The sequence below is a fragment of the Phasianus colchicus genome, chromosome Z (assembly GCF_987193195.1).
Source record: "Phasianus colchicus chromosome Z, bPhaCol1.hap1.1, whole genome shotgun sequence".
NCBI classification, from domain to species: Eukaryota; Metazoa; Chordata; class Aves; order Galliformes; family Phasianidae; genus Phasianus; species Phasianus colchicus.
This window is the reverse complement of record NC_143476.1, coordinates 67,753,449-67,772,042: the sequence shown is the minus strand read 5'-3', so window position 1 is coordinate 67,772,042 and position 18,594 is coordinate 67,753,449. Positions and strand designations below refer to the sequence as shown.

The 18,594-nt window shown below is 41.4% G+C and overlaps 1 long non-coding RNA gene and 1 pseudogene across 2 annotated transcripts; one reads left to right on the top strand and one right to left on the bottom strand.

Annotated features, from left to right (window-relative positions):
• Positions 1-700: 700 nt before the first annotated feature.
• Positions 701-3,361, top strand: LOC116239250 (uncharacterized). Of its 2 annotated transcripts, XR_016461973.1 has the most exons (5): positions 701-953; positions 1,269-1,495; positions 1,806-1,935; positions 2,482-2,549; positions 3,042-3,361. It is a non-coding gene; the product is annotated as an uncharacterized LOC116239250 (long non-coding RNA). The 2 variants fall into 2 exon arrangements; XR_004169076.2 differs by lacking the exon at positions 1,806-1,935.
• A 5,363-nt stretch (positions 3,362-8,724) lies between these two features.
• Positions 8,725-10,924, bottom strand: LOC149913061 (endogenous retroviral envelope protein HEMO-like; annotated as a pseudogene).
• Between the last annotated feature and the right edge of the window lie 7,670 nt (positions 10,925-18,594).

Genomic DNA, 18,594 nt, shown 5'->3' with positions numbered 1-18,594 from the left:
TCTTTGTTCTTCATGTGCCTTAGCATATTTTCCAGGAATGTCTGCACTGTGATCTCAATGGACACAGAGGTAAGGCTGACTGGCCTGTAGTTCTCTGATGTTCCCTTTTTTCCCCTTTTTTAAAACAAGGGTTATTTCCACTATTCCAGTCACCTAAAAAGAGCATCAGACTGTGATTACACAATGTAACGTGACTGTTTTCAGAAAGGTGAATTAACAATGGGAAATTTGAGCTCCTTTTCATGTGCCTATGTCTAATATGTCTGAATACCGTGACTTCACATTGCACAAAAAATGTATGCTGGTATGGGGACAAAAATCTTTCTGTTCCAAACCCTCATTTTACGTATCCCACCCGGGACTATTCTTTTGCTCAGTGTAAGGAGTATCAGTTTACAAATATAAACTTCAGTAATTTGAAATATTGATAACTTTGAGGAAGGGGAGGTAAGTACATTATGCTTTCATATTGATTATCACACTAGAAGTAAGGCTACAACCCAATGCTTCTGACAATTTTTTGGGAGCCCAAATGAACTCAGAAATCACAAAATCACAGAATGGCTTCGGTTGGAAGGGACCTCAAGGATCATCAGGCTCCAATCCCTCTGCTGAAGGCATGGCTGCCAACCTCCATATCTAATACTAGATCAGGCTGCCCATGTGTTACACAAAACCCTACTGAAGTCACGGTGGAGAGCCAGGTGCTCAGCTGGGGACATGGACTACCTGGTGACATCACAAGCACGGTGACATTACAAGCACTGTGCTTAGGGCCTGGCTGCCACCAGTGAGTGCCACAGCTGTGAGTGCTGTGCAGGAGTATGGACACGCTGTGTCAGCCCTCGTCCCGGCTGGCAGTGATAGTGGTGGGCTGATGGGTGCTGCCCGCTCTCACTGACGGTGTTGCTCAGCCATTACCTGGAAGGGAGAAGGACTGCAGCAGTGCCAGGGTTAGCCACAGGTTTGTCAAACACATATGTCGTACCAGAACATCCATTGCAGTTGCAGCAAGAGGAGAAGACAGACTTTTTCATGACAGGAACACAAAATGTGTGCTGCAAGGTGTACAACTGTTGATGAGATGCAGGACAGTACTTGCTGGGAGAAGTCGTAGCATTTAGACAGAAGTTGGATCTAGAGCTGGCACAGTTCTTGCAACCACCTTCCAAGACATTGCCCTCCTTGAGAGTCTACGCAGCATAAAAGAAGAAAGCTGGGAAAATGCTTATTCCTCATTATTCTTCCCTTGTTGATACTTTCTATAGGGTTCCTGTCCAAGAGGACATTTTGTGGATCCAAGCAGTCCAAGAGTGCAGCCATCTCTTTTCAAGAGCGGGGAATTCCTTTGGAGACAACCCAAACTTGTTCTTTCCTGGAACTGTTCTCTGCAGTTGACATCTCAACTTCCTCCCATGGCCCGGCTGCATGAAAACACAAACATTCTGAGAAGAAGGGAAAAGAAAGGAATTGCCTCGCAAGAAAAGAGTTAAGGGTGAGCACAAGGAGCTTGTTACAGTGCCTCAGAAAAGTAATGATGTCACTTAGCATTGTTCTGTGTCAGAGTTTTCCTTGCCCTGGATTATTACTGAGTGCAGCTCTTGGGTTTCTTTGTTCCTTTTGATGTGTTGTTGGTGGGCACAGATGACAGCGTGGAAAACATTGCTGAAAATCCTGGACATGGCAATGTAATTCCACTGGTCAAATGTATTTAACTTCCTGGAAGGGTTGTGGGAATGATAAGAGAATGTGGATTTCTCGAGGCACAGCAAGACTGTACCAACAATCTCTTCCTTTTACTTTAGACGCAAGGTGTGTGTGAGGTCTATGTAAATCACCTTCCCCTCAATGCAAAGACAGAAACAAAAAGCAACAGAGATGCAACCATCTGCTGCTGAGGACACGGATGAGCCCCTAGCTAGAAAACTACCTATGGTGAGAACAGCAGCAAAAACAGTAGTGCATATGGAAGATTAGTGTTGCTCTTGAAGAAAAGGTAGAAATTTCAAATGTTCTACAGGTCTTCTGTTTCCTTTGAAGGCAGCAGATGTCTCACAGGGTACCTGTGGAAATTTTCTATTTTGATTAGATGTAGAGCAATGATTATGTAAGACTGCAATTCTGGATTTTGTCCATTGATGCTGTGCTGTTAAAAACACCCATGTTCACTTGTAACCTTCAAGAGAACACTTTCTTCAGGAACATCACAGTTCTGTATTTGGCTTCAGGCTCAGCAGTGCCCAGAGAAGGGAGGAGGAGTCCTCAAAAATCATCTAGTGTTCCACTTGTCCTGCTGTGGCCAGGGTTGCCAGCCACGAGATCCAACTGCCTGAAAACCCATCCAGCCTGGCCTTGAATGCCTCCGGGAATGGGGCATCCACAACTTCTCTGGGGAAAAAAAAAAACACCAAAAAAAAAAACTACATAGGAATCTTTTACCTGTGCTTCATACACCACATACACTGTCTTGTTTCTTCCTAGGTGATTCTTGCTTCAGTCTCTCCTGAATACACCCTGGTCAGCGTTGAAGTCCTAAAACTTCCAAGCAGGTGATGACCACAGTTTGTTCTTCATCAGTGCCCTTTATCCATTAGATATAAGTTCTTTCACATCAGGGGAAAAATGGGGTGTTTGAGATGTGTCATGGCATAATCCAACAAAGGAAGAGGTCATCTGAAATAATTTAAATTGCTTACTCAAAATCTCTGCTCAGTATGTCATTGGGAGAAGTAACTCAGTCAGTAAACAGGTTTCTGTAGAGGATGACTTCTTGACATATTTACAGTCAAAGTAATGAGGCTGGCAATGTTTTTCTGCTACAAAACCTGGACCATGTTTGCTCTATCTGTACAGATCAATTCCCACTATGAAAAATGTACCTGCTGGTATCTTGCACTCTAAAGGCAGCCTCAGGTTAACAGAATCGCCCTCCCTGCGTGAGTGTGAGATGCAGAAGGGGTTAACTGCAGATCTCAGAGCTGGTTTGGAAAGCGTATCTCCAGTTAGAAGTGTACTGATTGTTCTTTTCCTTGTTCTCCCAGGTCTGGAACTGCTTCTGGGAAACCAGGCAGACTCCATGGCACAGTGGGAGGTCTCAAACACAACATCTCATGCCGCACAAGAAACAAATAAGGCGCTGCACCTGAGCTGCACAGAGGCCAGGAAAGAACTCTTCTCAGAAGATGATGACATTGAGAAGTTGTTGCTGGAAATGGCAGAAGAAGAACTGGAAGGAGAAATTAATGAGGATGCTGTGGATGCACGCAAACAAGTTCCTTCTGGAACTAAGACCATTGACAGTGTAACACCATAGTCAGACTGTACATTTTAAAACAAACAACAACAACAAAAAACAATTAAAACCAACCTATTCCTTTTCAACCCTGTTCCTTTTCTTTCTTATTTTGAGGGGACACTTTTTCTGAAACTTTGCACTGAGTCTTAAAGCAGAGTCAAACCGGTAAAAATCAGCAGTAATTGCATTTTTTTCTCCTGATTTCCCTGCTGGTCAGAGTTCAGGGTCTGTGTACCCATTCCCCAACTCTGGGTGGCTGCCTTTAGTATCAGGGGCACAAAGCACTTCTGTGGGCACAGAATGACATCTATCCACAAGGCTGAAACTGAAACTTCTTCCTTCCTCCCCCCTTGACAAAACTGCATTGGGCTCATGTGGAAGGTCTGGTGTTCTGATTCCTTGGAAAATGCCTGTGTCAACTGAAGCACTGTGACCCCCACCTCCCACTTTCTCCCCCTTCTGTCAGGCCTCTTGCTGCTTGGTGCAATTTTTCTCCTTGAACAAAAGGTAGAGATCCAGTACAACGAGTACACTCCTTCCCTTGCCTAGCCACTGCTTGCCCGTAGGTAGCAAGGAGCAGCAGCTTGGAGCATTAGGGCAATCCCTTATTGGATCTGACTCCTACTTCTCATCCCATTGCCCAACAACAATGGTGGAGTCACTCATCTCTTGACAGCCTAGTGCATCTGTACTGGATCATGGCCAAGAGAGTAGTACAGAATTTGTGAATCCAGCCAAGTGCTGGCATTTGTGCCACTGGTTGTAAGTACCAGAAGATTTCACCATCCAAAGGCCGGATCTGCGTTGGGACGCCTCTCAGGGATGACCAAATCCTTGGGGCTGTTGATTAACAGAAGCTAGGGTAAAGTCCTCCCACTCAGCTTCAGTTATCATCTTTCAAACACCTTCAGAGTTTTTGGAGAAGGCCATACATCTTCAAAACGTACACATGCCCAAACACATGATCAAAGAAGGACTGTAATCAACAAAACTGTACAAGCACTATGTCAGATTTACTTACTTGCATTCAAAAACCTCAGTTTAGATCCAATTTTGTCATGTTAAAGACAACTTTACTATTATCTTCTATCTGCAAATATCAATTAGCATAACACTGATCTTAATTTAAAAGACCATATTTGGACATGAAGTTACACAAGAGTAATATTTTGTATTAATACTTACACTTCATGTTCTGAATTTGACAATTTCTTTTGATTTTGGGAAATAATTTTCATTAACACTTAACTTCATGGCTTAAATTTAAAGGTATCACAGATTTGTCATTTACAAAGAGGTAGAGATTGTTTTGTAGCACACTTTATCCTAGTTAAGACACCAGTAATTATCTTCTCTAATCAGCCTCTTTAGAAAACCCACTGTGACTTTCAGATGAGCTCTAGGTATAGTATAAAATGTAAAAAATTTAACTAGTACTTTACACCTGCATTCTATAGCATCTCAGAAACCTAAGAAACCTCTAGATAAATCTAAAATATAAAGTAGAAATAAACCTTTTTTTTTTTTTCTTTCAATCTTTAAAAAAGTTCTGTAGATGTTCTCACAATTTTTCTGGGGGGAAAAGAAGGCTTTATTTATTTATTTATTTATTTTTAAACTGGTCCACTCTGCTAGAATTACGGATGGCTGAATTCTGCCTAGCTATATTCTGCCTTACAGTTCAAGGATGTTAGCCTATTTTGTCCTAAACAGCTGCTTACAGTCACAGTGGCTTGCTCTCCCAACTGCATCAGCAGTAGGATTTTGCACATTTATTCCACTGTCTATCAGTTCACATTCAACAGAGATATCAGAACAGCTTACTCCTCATTTGTTGTAGCACTTATGGGGTGTTGGAAGAGGGGAAATCATCTCTGTATCTAGTGAGCAGAGTCTTAATTGCAGTGGGACTAGGACAACATTTCAATTGCAACATGACTGGCCAAGGTAAAATGAGGATATTCTCCTCAGATCATCCTGGGTCTTCTGAAATGATGAGATACTTGGATGCCAGTACTTCATTATCGCCTTGTGGGTTGGTTCACAATTGCCTGTTCAAACTATGGCAATTCTTTTTGATCTCAAATATGGCCTAATGAGTTTATACAAATACAAATTTTCTAGTTTTTTTTTTTTTTTACCCTTTCTGGAATTGTCAGAGCCTTTTGGAGATACAAGTCATTAAGACTTAATTCTTCTCATTAAAAATTCCATATTTGGGCTTTTTTTTCTGAATAGCAATGAAAAGCCGACTTCTCTCCCATTCAAATCATTATTAAAATGAGACAATAGTTTATTATTATAAATAAATTAAAAATTCTTTATTTGCAATAAAATAAAAACACTGCTCGTTTGATGTCAAAAATTTGTAATGGAAAAAATACATCTAATACAGTCCTATAAAGGTGAAGCCACTGTAGCTCCAATCAGGAGCAATATTGAGCATATCATTCCCATAGGCACACATGCAGACATACATGTATACACACAGTTGGTCTCACAGATGAACACATGTGGAAGACATCATATAGGCAAACACTAGTCACACCAATGGCCTCATCCTGTTGCCCTCTGTACAAAGCAGCTTAATAGTGAATTTGGTGCTTCTAGATGTCCATCCAGCTGGACCTGTGCAAGCAGTGAGGAAAAGCAGTGGGGAACCACAACTCAGAAGATAATGTGTATTGACAGACTCACAGGCTGACATATAGCAGCACGAAGAAAGAAGAAAATGGGTCAGTGGGTGTTTTCTGTGGATCTGGCAGTAAGGGACATGACTCAGTAATGGAACTGGTAGGTCAGGCTGGTTGGACTTGATCTAGAAGGTCTTTTCTATCCTAGAAGATTCTATGATACTCTGGCTGATCTATATGAAGATTTACTGGTGCTAAATATATCTCTACGTATAAGCAAAATCTGTTCCCCCTGTAACTGGCCAATACTCTCACTAACTGTCCGTAATTCCAGACCTGGTCCTGCAGGAATGTACACAAGTACTTAATTACATACTGTTACCCACTGTAAACAATAAAAAAACTCTCTAAAAACAGACAGTAAATCTTTACCTGCTTCTAGTAATCAAGAAAGTTGATTTTCTTTGGCTTACTGTGAATATGGACTACAGAACAAATATCCTTAGGAATTAGCCTAAGGGTATTATCCATTTCCTCATCCTCTTGAATATTTGATTTTAGAGGTTGAAAACCTCAGTCTGATATTTGAAAATGTAAAGATGTGTGTAATTTAAAGAGAACAAACACGAAGGTCAGTTTGAGACCACAATTTAAGCTGTCACTTACAAAACTGCATCACTGAACAGACAGACTCCACCTTCCTGTGAGATGTGCCTGCTTCTCAGAAAACTGCACAGGGGATCTGAGGACAACACATCTATCACTGAGCTTCAGACACTTCCAGACTGATATGCTGACTTAGCAAATGGTTTGTAAAGGTGTCACTAGTAACACAATGCCAAAAGCATCTGCTCTGCTTTTTTTGGAGAAAAAGTTCTTATAAACTAGTGAGTGATTCTTATAAGCAGAAGATAAAGCAGCAGCAGAGTGGACTTCAGACAAAGCAAACATCAGTAAACCTTGGAGATGGAAGAGAGAAGCTCTTTGAAAGCAGTGATAAAAGGAACAAACACGTGAGGAAGAATAACATGTGTGACATAACACAGTACTGCAAACACAACTGAAAATGAGTCCTGATCTATCCCACCAACCTTGACTGCTAGGACACCTGGCATGAATTACCCTTCCAAATGGTCTAGTTTACACAGTAATGTTAAGTTATAAGGCTAATGATGATAAAAGAGATTGAAGAGACTGAAGTATTCAGTGCCTCATTTTTAATAATAAAAATTTAATAATAAAATTTTAATGCATTTAGTCCATATGAGACAGATAATTGTGATGAAATATCATGATTAATTTTAATGAAAAAAAAAAATAGGAACAGAATAATTGAAAACCAAACAGAATAATATTTAGAGAGATTGAAAACAATTTTTGCTGCATACATTGACACAACCTCTGACCTGCTAGCATTTATATTCCAGGATGGAAAAGGTGAGTTCCAAAAAGAACACCAGTTTGTAAACAAGAAGAAAAAGAAAAGGAGGTGGAAAGATGTAAACTCTGTCCTGCTTGGCTGCCAAACAATTACTGGAATAAAATCTTATACAACTTCTTACTAAACAGCAAGTGATAAAGAATTACCCAATCGGGATTTGTCAGTTACTACAAAACTAATTCTTCTTTGACAGGATAACTGAATAGTAGGTAAAGAGGAAATGTCTAAAGTGATTTTTCTTTCCAGTTTAAAAGGATTTGCAAAATCGGTTTCACCTGACAAAATTGTAAAAAATTGTAAAAGCATGTTTTGTATGAAATCTGAACAGTGTATCAACACCTGGTAGAAGAACTCAATTCAGAGAATGTTTATTTATTATCTGTAGATGGAAGGGACTTAAAATAGGGCTCTTGAGAGAACTACCTTACCTCCAGCTGCATTTCATTTTTTTTTTAATGCCAACTTTTATGATGCAGTACACAATATGATTACTGTATTTGTGAGTGACACTTCAGCGGGAGAAAACCAAAAAATTCAAAGGGAGCTGAACAAATTGGAGTAGTTGCTCTGAATATCACTTTACTGTTTTTGGGGGGGGGGGGGGGGGGGAAGTAGAAACACTGTATTTGAAAACAGAAATAAAAGATACATCCATAACACAGAGACTAAAAGGGCACATAACAGTCCTTAGAAAAGGACCTGAGTTTTACAGTACATCACAAATTGAATGTGAATCAGCAGAGGACATTACTGACAAAGAAGCAATTCTCTTCAAAAGACCACAGGATAATTCAGGTTGATTCTCAGGATGTTGCTAGTCCTAGTTTCTTTTCAACACATGTCCACCTGCGAGGTCAACTCAGGTTGCACTGGGCCTTATACAGTCTGCTAATGAAAATCTTCAATCACAGAGGCTGCACAGACTCTGGACAACCTGTTCTGAAGTTTGACTGTCTTCATCATGAAAATGTGATTTTCTTATGGCTAGTCATAATCTCTTCTATTTCAAATTTCAAAAGGATATATGAAAACAAGTAGTGATGACTACATTATTTTGGTCTACTCAGGCTAGTGGAATCTCAATTCTCCAGCTTATAGCTTTTCTAACACTTTTTCCAATGTGTTTTACTTCACTTTAGAAGTGACAAACTGAGTGTGCTGAAAGAACAAGAAAGAATGAAAAAGGAAATGGAAACATCATCCCTGTGACAAGCATGATGTGCGGAATCAAACTCTGTAACCTAAGTAAGATTACAAAGCAACCACATTTATTCCAGCGGTGTGCATACACTGGGTGCAAGGGGGATAGATCTGCCTCACTTGCACCCCATGAGGAAAAAGTGTGCTACACATATAAGCCAAACTAATACATAATCAATTGTTTCCAGGAATTCGGATACATATTCACTAGATTTCCAAGAACCCATTAGCATGCACACCCTCCCGCTCGTGTGTGCATAGTGAGTCATGGGGGTCTCCTCCTGGTGGTTGTGGGATGAAGAATCATAGTCTTCTTCACTGTAAACTTCTGACCTGCGGGAGGGGCAGCCCCCCCAAACCGGTTTCTGCTTTCCCTGTGGACATCTAATCACCTCAGTGCCAGACGTTCTCAGGCTATTCTCAAACCCTTATCTTTATGGCCTTCATCCCCCTCATTATCCCAGACCTAGTGTCTGCCATCCCTTATTTTTCTAACAAGCTCTACATTCTTGCTTCTGTCAACTACCTCTAACTACCCCTCCATCCTTAGTTGCTGTGAAGCCCTTTTCTCACTTTTACTCTTTTACTATGGGGCCTTTTCACCCTCCAATTCCCCCCTTTTCTTTAATCTGGCAGGACTTCTACCTGCTAGATTATTCTTCCTTAATGTGTGAAATAAGCCCCACTTTCCACCTTTTGCCTTAGCTCATGTCTCTTCCATACCTCTTACTCCCTTCTAGTATTCCCGCACAGGCACATAGAACACCTCATTACCACTCAGGTAAAACATACCAGTAGTACCAGGATGATGCATGCTAAGAAAAGCTGCTTTAACCATCCTAGGTTCGGTAATCAGCTAGTAAGTGAGCCCCATAAATCCGTTTCCCAGTCAACGTTATTGTTACTTGTCCTATGCAGGACTGTTTGCTCCCAAATTTTCCTTAAGTCCGTTTCAATTCTCAAGTCCTTTTATATGTAAGCTCAACAGCTCTGATTTATTACTGTACGTACCTCTCCTTCTTTAGCTGTTAATAGATCTAGTGCCATCCTATTTTGAAGTACCACTTTGGATAAGGAGGATACCTCCTCTCAGATTGCTTGTAATGCATCTGTTGTGGCATTTTCTACTATTTCTGGAGTTGCAACAATCTTCACTATAGCCTTTTCCAGCTGAGCTACTCCTAGAGATGAGATGAGAGCCCTCAGAAAGCTGTGGTATCCCATATTATACCTATCTAGGGGGTTGTGCGTGCGCTTAGTTCGAATCCAGGGGGTTCTCAAGAGTCCCCAAGGGGTCTCTTCATGCACCATGGTCTGAGGTACTAAGTATCCTGCAGTGCATGTCCCTGTCCAATTTAAAGGTAATGCTTTTCGTGCCTGACCATTCCCACAGAACCACTAGTGTCCATGAGGTAACTTACATGGCCTGGTCATACTTTCTTGGTGGGTGAATGTCATTCCCATCCCTACAATTCCGAGTTCATTTTTATCTGTGACCCATTGTGACGCCTCATCTGTTCCAGGATCATACCCCTCATCTTGCTTCCACCTTCCATTTTCACTGGTCCCTGACGCTGTCCCAGAGTTTCCGTATTCCCAATTACACCCTATGCCTGTCAAATTTTGCCATCCGACCCCCACCCCATTTTTACTATCGTGTTTCCTATCTACAAAGATAAATCTAGTAGAGTTAATAACTAGCAAATCAAATTTAGGGCCATTCTGTGGCTTATCTTCTACCCCAAATTCACATTTCCCATGTTCCACCCAATTTGGAATTGTCCAATTTAGTGCTATTATTCCATAAACCGGCAAGACCTGTTGGGAGCTTGACCAATTTTCTCAGTCATTCTCAAGTAACTATTTTCTTTCCAAGCTGTGACTGCTACCACAGTCACACTGACTATCATCAAACTTATACATGCGTTCAAATCCTGATTTTCAATGGTCCTTCCTCTTCTGCTGTTCACTGTTGTCTGGGTGCTTTCTTCAGGCAGGTAATGTATCCACGGTGTCAGTCCTTCTACTTTAGCTGTTGTGTGGGTGGTCAGAAGTACTTGGTAGGGTCCTTCCCACCTCGGTTCCAAAGGTGAATCTGAGAGGAATTTAACACAGGCATAGTTGCCTGGTACACATTATGCACTGGACCATCCAGGCCCCATGCCCTGACCATATACTTACTCAACACCTCATCCCCCATCTGCATAGAGACTCCCTTTTGTACAGTATAAGGTTGCCCATAAAAAATCTTATATGGGCTTAATCCTTCCTTGGTTTGGGGTTTAGTCCAAATTCTTGTAAGTGCCAGAGGCAGTACCTGCAGCCAAGGAATCCCAGCCTCTTGGCGAAATGTTACTATTTCTAATTTGATCAGATGATTCATTTTTCTCACCTGGCCACTTGACTGCGGCCTATAAGGTGTGTGCAGTTGCCGGTCAATTCTCAACAATGTACTTATTTGTTGGACCACCTTAGCAACAAAATGTGGGTCTCGATCTGATGAGAGTGCTGCAGGAACCCCAAACCTTGGAGTTATTTCACGTAACAGTACTTTCATTACCTCCTTATTAGTCCTACAGGGAAACACCTCTGGCTTCTGTAAAAAGGTATCAGTTAGTACCAACATACAGTGATAACCCCCTTTTCTTGGGATTTCCGAGAAATCAATTTGCTACTGTTGCCCTGGAAGGTTCACTTATAGGCCCACTTGTACCCTCTTCTTGGTACTAAGATTGTACTTTATAGAGTCTGTTTGCCCAATATATTTTCCTATCCCCCTTTAGAATCAATTTCCATAAAATACTAAAGGGCATAACAATGTGTCCATCTGGGTGTGAACCCATCTGTCAGCCTGCTCTCTTCCCTTCTAAATCATTAATTAGATTCCTAGCCTCTTTAGAATATTTTACAGGTTCTGACTCAGGTTCAGAGATTTTAAGTTTACCATCTGGAATTAAAGCCTTCTTCAACTACCTGTTCTGCTACCTGACCATCATCTTATTTCCAGTCTCCTGTACAGTGTTACTTTTCTTATGTCTTTTACAATGTATAATAGCCACGCTCTTTGGTAGATGTACGTTACATTGTTTTCCTTGTGCGTGTGCAATCCTTGCTCTTTTCAGATAGTACTATGAGTGTGTAGCATCCCAAATACATAATTAGCATCTGTCCATAAACTTAAGGCTCTTGTCCAGGCAGTTAGTTCAGCCTTCTGAGGGAAAGTCCCCTCAGGTAATGGCTGTGCTTCAATTACCTCATCATTAGCAGCTATTGCATATTCTGCCTTACGGCTTTCTTGTCTCACAAAACTGCTACCATAGGTAAATCAGGTGTCTTCTGCATCTTCTAGGTGTTCGTCCTTCAGGTTCAACCAGCTGGAATATGCTTCAGTTGTTTCACAGCAGTCATGAAATACTGGTTCTGGAGGAGTTTCACTAAGGAAAGATACTTGGTTGACAATATTGTTACAGTTATTTCTACATCATCCTGCTCTAACAGGCTGGCCTGCTATTTCAGGAATCTTTGGGGCGAGAGCCAGTGCACCCCTTTTAACTCCAATACAGTAGACACAGTACGAGATATTAAAACTGTTATTCTTTGGCCTAGCACACTAGTGCAGCCACCACCCTCAAGCACCCTGGCCATTCCTTACTCACTTCATCAAGCTGTTTGGAGAAGTATGACACTGCCCTTTGGTAGGGTCCGAGGTTCTGGGCAAGGACTCCCAGGCCTATTCCTTGCTTTTCATGCAAGAACAGCCAGAAGGGTTCAGTCACATCCAGTAGTCCCAAAGCAAGGGGCATTCATGAGTTCTTGTTTCAGCTGAGGGAATGCCCTCCCTGCCTCCCCATTTCATATAATATTTTAGCTTTACCAACAGTGCATAACTGTATATCCACAGTCAGCACTATCTTGTCATTCCTGGGAATGTACAGAGTTCCTGGGCAGTTTGTGGCTCAGAGGTTTGGCAGTGGCTTCTTTCCTGACAATCCTTAATGTTTGAAGTCCAGCTGTAATCTCATATCCTAAATATGTCACTCGCTGTGGAGTTATTTGTGCTTTCTGTTGAGAAACTTGATAATCATTTAAACCAAGAAATTCAGCAAACTCACTGTCCTCTTTTGTTTCCGTGGCATCCATGTACTGCAGTAAAGTTCTACCTGGGATGGAGGAACCCAAGTCTCAGGCTCACTAGTTGACCAGCTCTCAAAAATCACTGAGCTGTTCTCACAACCCTGGGTAGCACTGTCCAGGTTAACTGAGTCTTTTCTCCCTGTATTAGGGTTTTCCTATTCAAAAGCAAATAAACTTAGGCTTCCTTTGGCCAAACCAAGCAGAAAAGTCTCCTTCAAATCCAGAAGGTAAACTCCACCTACTAATTCCTTAACTTGGTTAATTCCTTAATTCCTTAACTTGGTTAAGTGTATGGATTTGCCACCACTGAGTGTATGCATTCAACAATTCTATTACTTGTCCTCAAATCTTGTACCGAACTATAGCACTTGCTGTAGTTGGATTGTATTTGGATTCATATTCAATTACTAATCCAGACTCCAAAAAAATTATCTATTATTTCTTTTATCCTTCTACAATCACATATCCTCAAAGGACACTGCTTTACCCTGACTTGGCTAACTCTTGCTTTTAACTTCACTTCTATTTAGGGCTACAATTTTGGCTCTGACAGTTGTTGATACCCATCTCCTAAGCATACCTTATTTAAGATTTCTGGAGGTACAACTTTGTTTCTTCCAGTCTGTGTTAAAGCCAAACTTACAATTTTCAATCAGTTAATATTGTTTGACCCTTAGCTCCAGTTTTATTGAATTTAATCTCTGCATTCATTTGTTCTAATAAATCTTGCCAGAGTAACCTGGCATGTATAAGAATTTATATATTCCTACTTGTTTTCTCAGCCTATATTTAATTGATCCCAAAAGTAAGCCTTTTCTTATTGAGCAGTAGCACCTACTACTGTTACAAAATCATCTATGGGTGGTAAGAGGCACCGGTATCCACCAGAAGATAAACCTCTTGATCCTGCTCCCCTAGCTGCAATTTAAGCAGTGTATCTGCTAGGGTAAACTTCCCAGGTTCCCATCCTTCAGTTTTTCAATCAGAGACGGTTCCCTTTCACTCAGCTTGGTAGGATTTCTCCACCAGTATCCCATTTCCCTGCAGTTTGCACACTGCTTTTCCATTCCAGTGGGGCGGAGGCCTCCCTGGGCTCTTCCAGCCCCTCTCTCTAAGGGGACCTCTGGGTCCTACGGCCCTAATCCAGTGCCGCAACTGCTGTTATTCCCAATTTCCTTACTATCGCTGTTTCTCAATCAGTTCTGGGTTTTTGTTTTTTTGTTTTTGTTTTTTTTTTTCATATCGCTCACCTCTCTTCAGTCCTGACACCCATATTACACTCTGCTCATCTTTGCCTTCTTCCGCCTGTGTCCTACCCAAACTTTTTCACTTTCCAAACTCTCATCATTACATAAACTATTAACATCATATTTCAGTTTCACCTCCTCCTCTCCAGATGCTTCCAGTGCTAATACTGGGATTTCGGGTTTCCTAAATCTTTGCAGATGAAGGCTATTCTCCCTTCCAGTGCCCTATCCTCTCCACCTTCACCTTTGCAAGTAATGCTGTTTAGAGCAGCAGTCTCTGTCCCTGGCTTGCTCTCTCACACCAAGTTCTGCTTACGGGCGAATGGTGCAGGGGGGTTGCTCTCATGCCAGCACAGATAAACTCATTTTATCTTTCACCTCTTTTTCCTACAGTATTCATCCACTGTCTGTACCCTCAGTTACACTTCCACATACCCTCTATTTTACCCCTGTTTACCATTAACAATTACACTTTCTTATACCATCAAAACAGCTTATTCCATTCCCTTCAAAACTCACAAATCAAACAATACAGTTCTTCAGTTTCCATAAACACCCTTAATACCATATAATTTTCCCCTAACAATCTGTATCATTCAGTTATAAACACCTTCTCACAGAACCAGCACTGATTGACCCACTTTCCACACACACCTCCTTGCAAGCAAACATAAACGAGTTGACATTCATTCCCTGAATGGAACGGGCATCTCTCTATGAGTTCATCATCCCCATTCATAAATTCATACAAAAATGTAAAGACAGACAATCAGACAATGATCATTGTTATACTCTGCACTTACCCTGCAGCTATGCTGTGTCTCAAGTATTCAACACATTCACTCGCAGTCACACATAATACCCACTTTACACTATACCAAATCAGAGCTCTGAACTCCTTTTGAATGTTTCGATAGCAATTACTCAAATACATGGTACCGAACACCTACAGATGATGATGACAACAATATAATCTATAACCCCCACATTATTATTTGACAAGATACTCGCTATTACTGATCACCTAAGGGAGAGCTATTGCTCTTTCCTTGCGTACAGCTTACAGGACCCCTTTGTAGGAACTTCCCCAAGGAGTCTTCCCACCCCAGCTGGCAACCAAATCCGTGAGCTCCCATTCCTCGGGGGGGAGGGTGGGGAGCATGCACGCTCCTTCGTATCTCACATAGGATGTCTCCTCATGACTTACAGATTCCCCCTTTCCGTACATGTACCTGGTCCACTGACGGATGGTCCTTGTCTATTCCTGAAGTGATCAGATGAGGAAGGGGAGTCCTTCCGAGAAATCTCGGGGTGTGGCAAAGGCATCCCCCCTCTCAGCCAGTTCCGCAGCCAAACAGAGGTTGTCCCATCTGGGTCAACAAATTGATGTGAGGCATCAAACTCTGTAACCTAAGTAAGATTACAAAGCAACCACATTTATTCCAGCAGTGTGCATACACTGGGTGCAAGGGGGATAGATCTGCCTCACTTGCACCCCATGAGGAAAAAGTGTGCTACACATATAGGCCAAACTAATACATAATCAATTGTTTCCAGGAATTCGGATACATATTCACTAGATTTCCAAGAACCCATTAGCATGCACACCCTCCCGCTCGTGTGTGCATAGTGAGTCATGGGGGTCTCCTCCTGGTGGTTGTGGGATGAAGAATCATAGTCTTCTTCACTGTAAACTTCTGACCTGCGGGAGGGGCAGCCCCCCCAAACTGGTTTCTGCTTTCCCTGTGGACATCTAATCACCTCAGTGCCAGACGTTCTCAGGCTATTCTCAAACCCTTATCTTTATGACCTTCATCCCCCTCATTATCCCAGACCCAGTGTCTGCCATCCCTTATTTTTCTAACAAGCTCTACATTCTTGCTTCTGTCAACTACCTCTAACTACCCCTCCATCCTTAGTTGCTGTGAAGCCCTTTTCTCACTTCTACTCTTTTACTATGGGGCCCTTTTCACCCTTCAAACATGAAAGCACATGGTGGTTACTGAGACCAACATGCAGCACTACATGTGAAAATGTTGTCTTAGGCTGTAAGGAAACAGTCATGCTCATGGATACAATGACAAAGGAGAAACAGTAATTGATCTGATATGTAATCTGGTTAAAGAAAGGTATGGTGGTTTTTGTTTGTTTTTAATACAGGGCTAATTTTGTGGATTCCTCCTCACTGGAAGTAAAAGAGCAAGTCTAGATAAATATCTGACAAAGGCTGATCCTGTATTGTGCCCAGGATCAGCCCTCCCTCAGTACAAAGGGATGGTCTGGGAATCATTGTGGTTCTACATTTCTCCGAGAAGGCTTGCTGCTATTAGATGGAATTAAAGTTGTAAAAAGGCACATTAAATTGTCAATATCCTCTCTGCCCTCCTTATACTCCCACAAAGGTCTTACATGCTTGTCTCTGTGACCTTATCACTCCCTGTCCAGTTTTAGAGCTGTGGTGACCTTCTTCACTACCTCTGGTTCTTTCTAGGCCAAATGACCCTTTGTTGAGACTTTCCCACCTGCAAAACAGTCTTCCCTACTTGTGACCTAAGTACTGTTTATAATGCTTTTGAGGGATATTCCACAGGTTTCCAGGCACTTCTTCAGAAGTTCTTTCTATTACCTTGTCCCAAAATACTGCCTCTTCTTCCCCACACAAAATGCTCTTCAGTAATGACAAAAAGAAATAAAGACTTGACATTTTTATTCATTTACTGCAGAAATGCTTCAGCAGCTGCTCTCCTCAGCTGTTTCCTTTGGAGCCAGTGGGAGAGGATAGGCATGGTCACAAAGCAGTGAGTGCTGATGCCACTGCTCTCCTGTGCTCAGAGCTGACCTCCAGTATAGACAGACTTTACCCATAACGGGTACAGGGAAACCAGCCTATAGAAACAAACAGCACATAAGTAGAGCTGCAAGAGTAAGTGAGATTTAAATGCAATTTTCACTCTGAATTTTGGGAGTAAAAAAGCAGATTTGCTTTTAAAAATGTGACTCTCAGTAGATCAGGTCACTGCTTTTCAAGCAATAAAATAAACTGAACAAATAAAGTGCTAAAAATTAAACAGAATAATTACTGAATTCATGTTTTGTGATGAGAAATGCATACATATATTTGTAGATGGAAAAAAGAAAAGCTCTTTTCTATGTCATTGGCATTAAATGTGTTCAGCTGGAACAATTGTTCTCAGCATTTTCCGCATTGCAGAACTCTGTTTTGCATTGTATATTTAGTGTAAAATTAACCCTAGGATAGCATACTCATTTTTCATAATTATCTTTCAGAAGTGGTCAGAAACCCACAGAGATGCATATCCACATATTAAAATCACTGTGTTAGACAAGTGAAAATATAAGGCAGTGAGAACTTTTAACCTGCATAAACATAGGATAAGCCATTCCTGCCATAGGCAAAAGAACCTATGTTTCTTCTGGAGATGCTGAAGCTATGGGATGAGCTCCTGGCTCTGGGACTCCTGCCTGTGTGTGATTATGTGTGGGGGGGGCTTCAGGACAAAGACTGTGCTTCCGTTTCCTCTTTGTCATAAAACTTGAATCCTGCCATTGATAGGGAACTGTCATATGGAACTGGAAGATGATGTCATATGACTGGAAAATGATACCTATCCCAGAGAACTGATAGACTCATGATAAGAAAGGAAACATTTGGGCTTATGGACTGACAGCAGAAGTACATGGTAGCAGTGAGGCAACAGTGACCATCTTGACAAGGAGTGGTTCAAGCACATCCTTGTCTGTATCTATTCCTCTGCTATCAAGTGTCTGTACGTAATACAGACTTTAAGAAAGGATTTGAAGGAAGCCATTGAGAGCTGCTTTGGTACTAATTGAAAAAATCTTTCTGTACTGCAGAGAAGCACAAGGGAAGTATGTGTATTTACGCCAGAAGTTAGAGTAAAATTGCAGTTGAATTTTTAACAATTGCAAGGAGTAACTGCCTTGTAATTAATTTGCTTATACTCATCACTATGGAAAGGTGTTCTCATAAATAGCTGTGATTGGTGAATTAAAAATGTAAATTAACACTATGAATTTCTTTGTACTACCTTGTTCTTGTCAAGCCACAATATACATTAAGACAAAAGAAATCCAGCTTGATGACTTTTTCTGTTCTTCCCTATTTAAGTAATATCTTGCAAATGTAGTGCAATTTATCTGAAAACTCTGTCAGCTGTGTCTTTCCCCTCTTTCTTCCTATGTGTGCCCTGTAAAGACCCAACCTAATGCTCAAATTCTGCAGCTAGTCAACACATGGCTGTTTTTCTGCACAGAGTGAATGGGGTTGCTGCAATGTTTCATCTCACACCAGTAAAGCTGTGAAGGGCCATAAGCCTTGAGACTAGCAGGAGTAGTAAGTCACAGGGCCAGCAAGAAGACAGAGGCCACAGGGCCAGGTTTCTAATTAACTACATAATAAGTGCATTGTACAGGGAAATGGGAGCAGGAAAAATGCATCCTGCAGAAGCCAGACTACCAATTGCAGGCAGTACTGGAGGATGTGGAGGGTTAAACAGTGAACAATCTACATATTTGAGCAAGAAGATTTAGGCAGTTTTAGAACTGTGTGGAGTTGCTTTTCATCTTTTTGAAGTGTTCTCTCTTGGGTTGCTCTGTGATCTA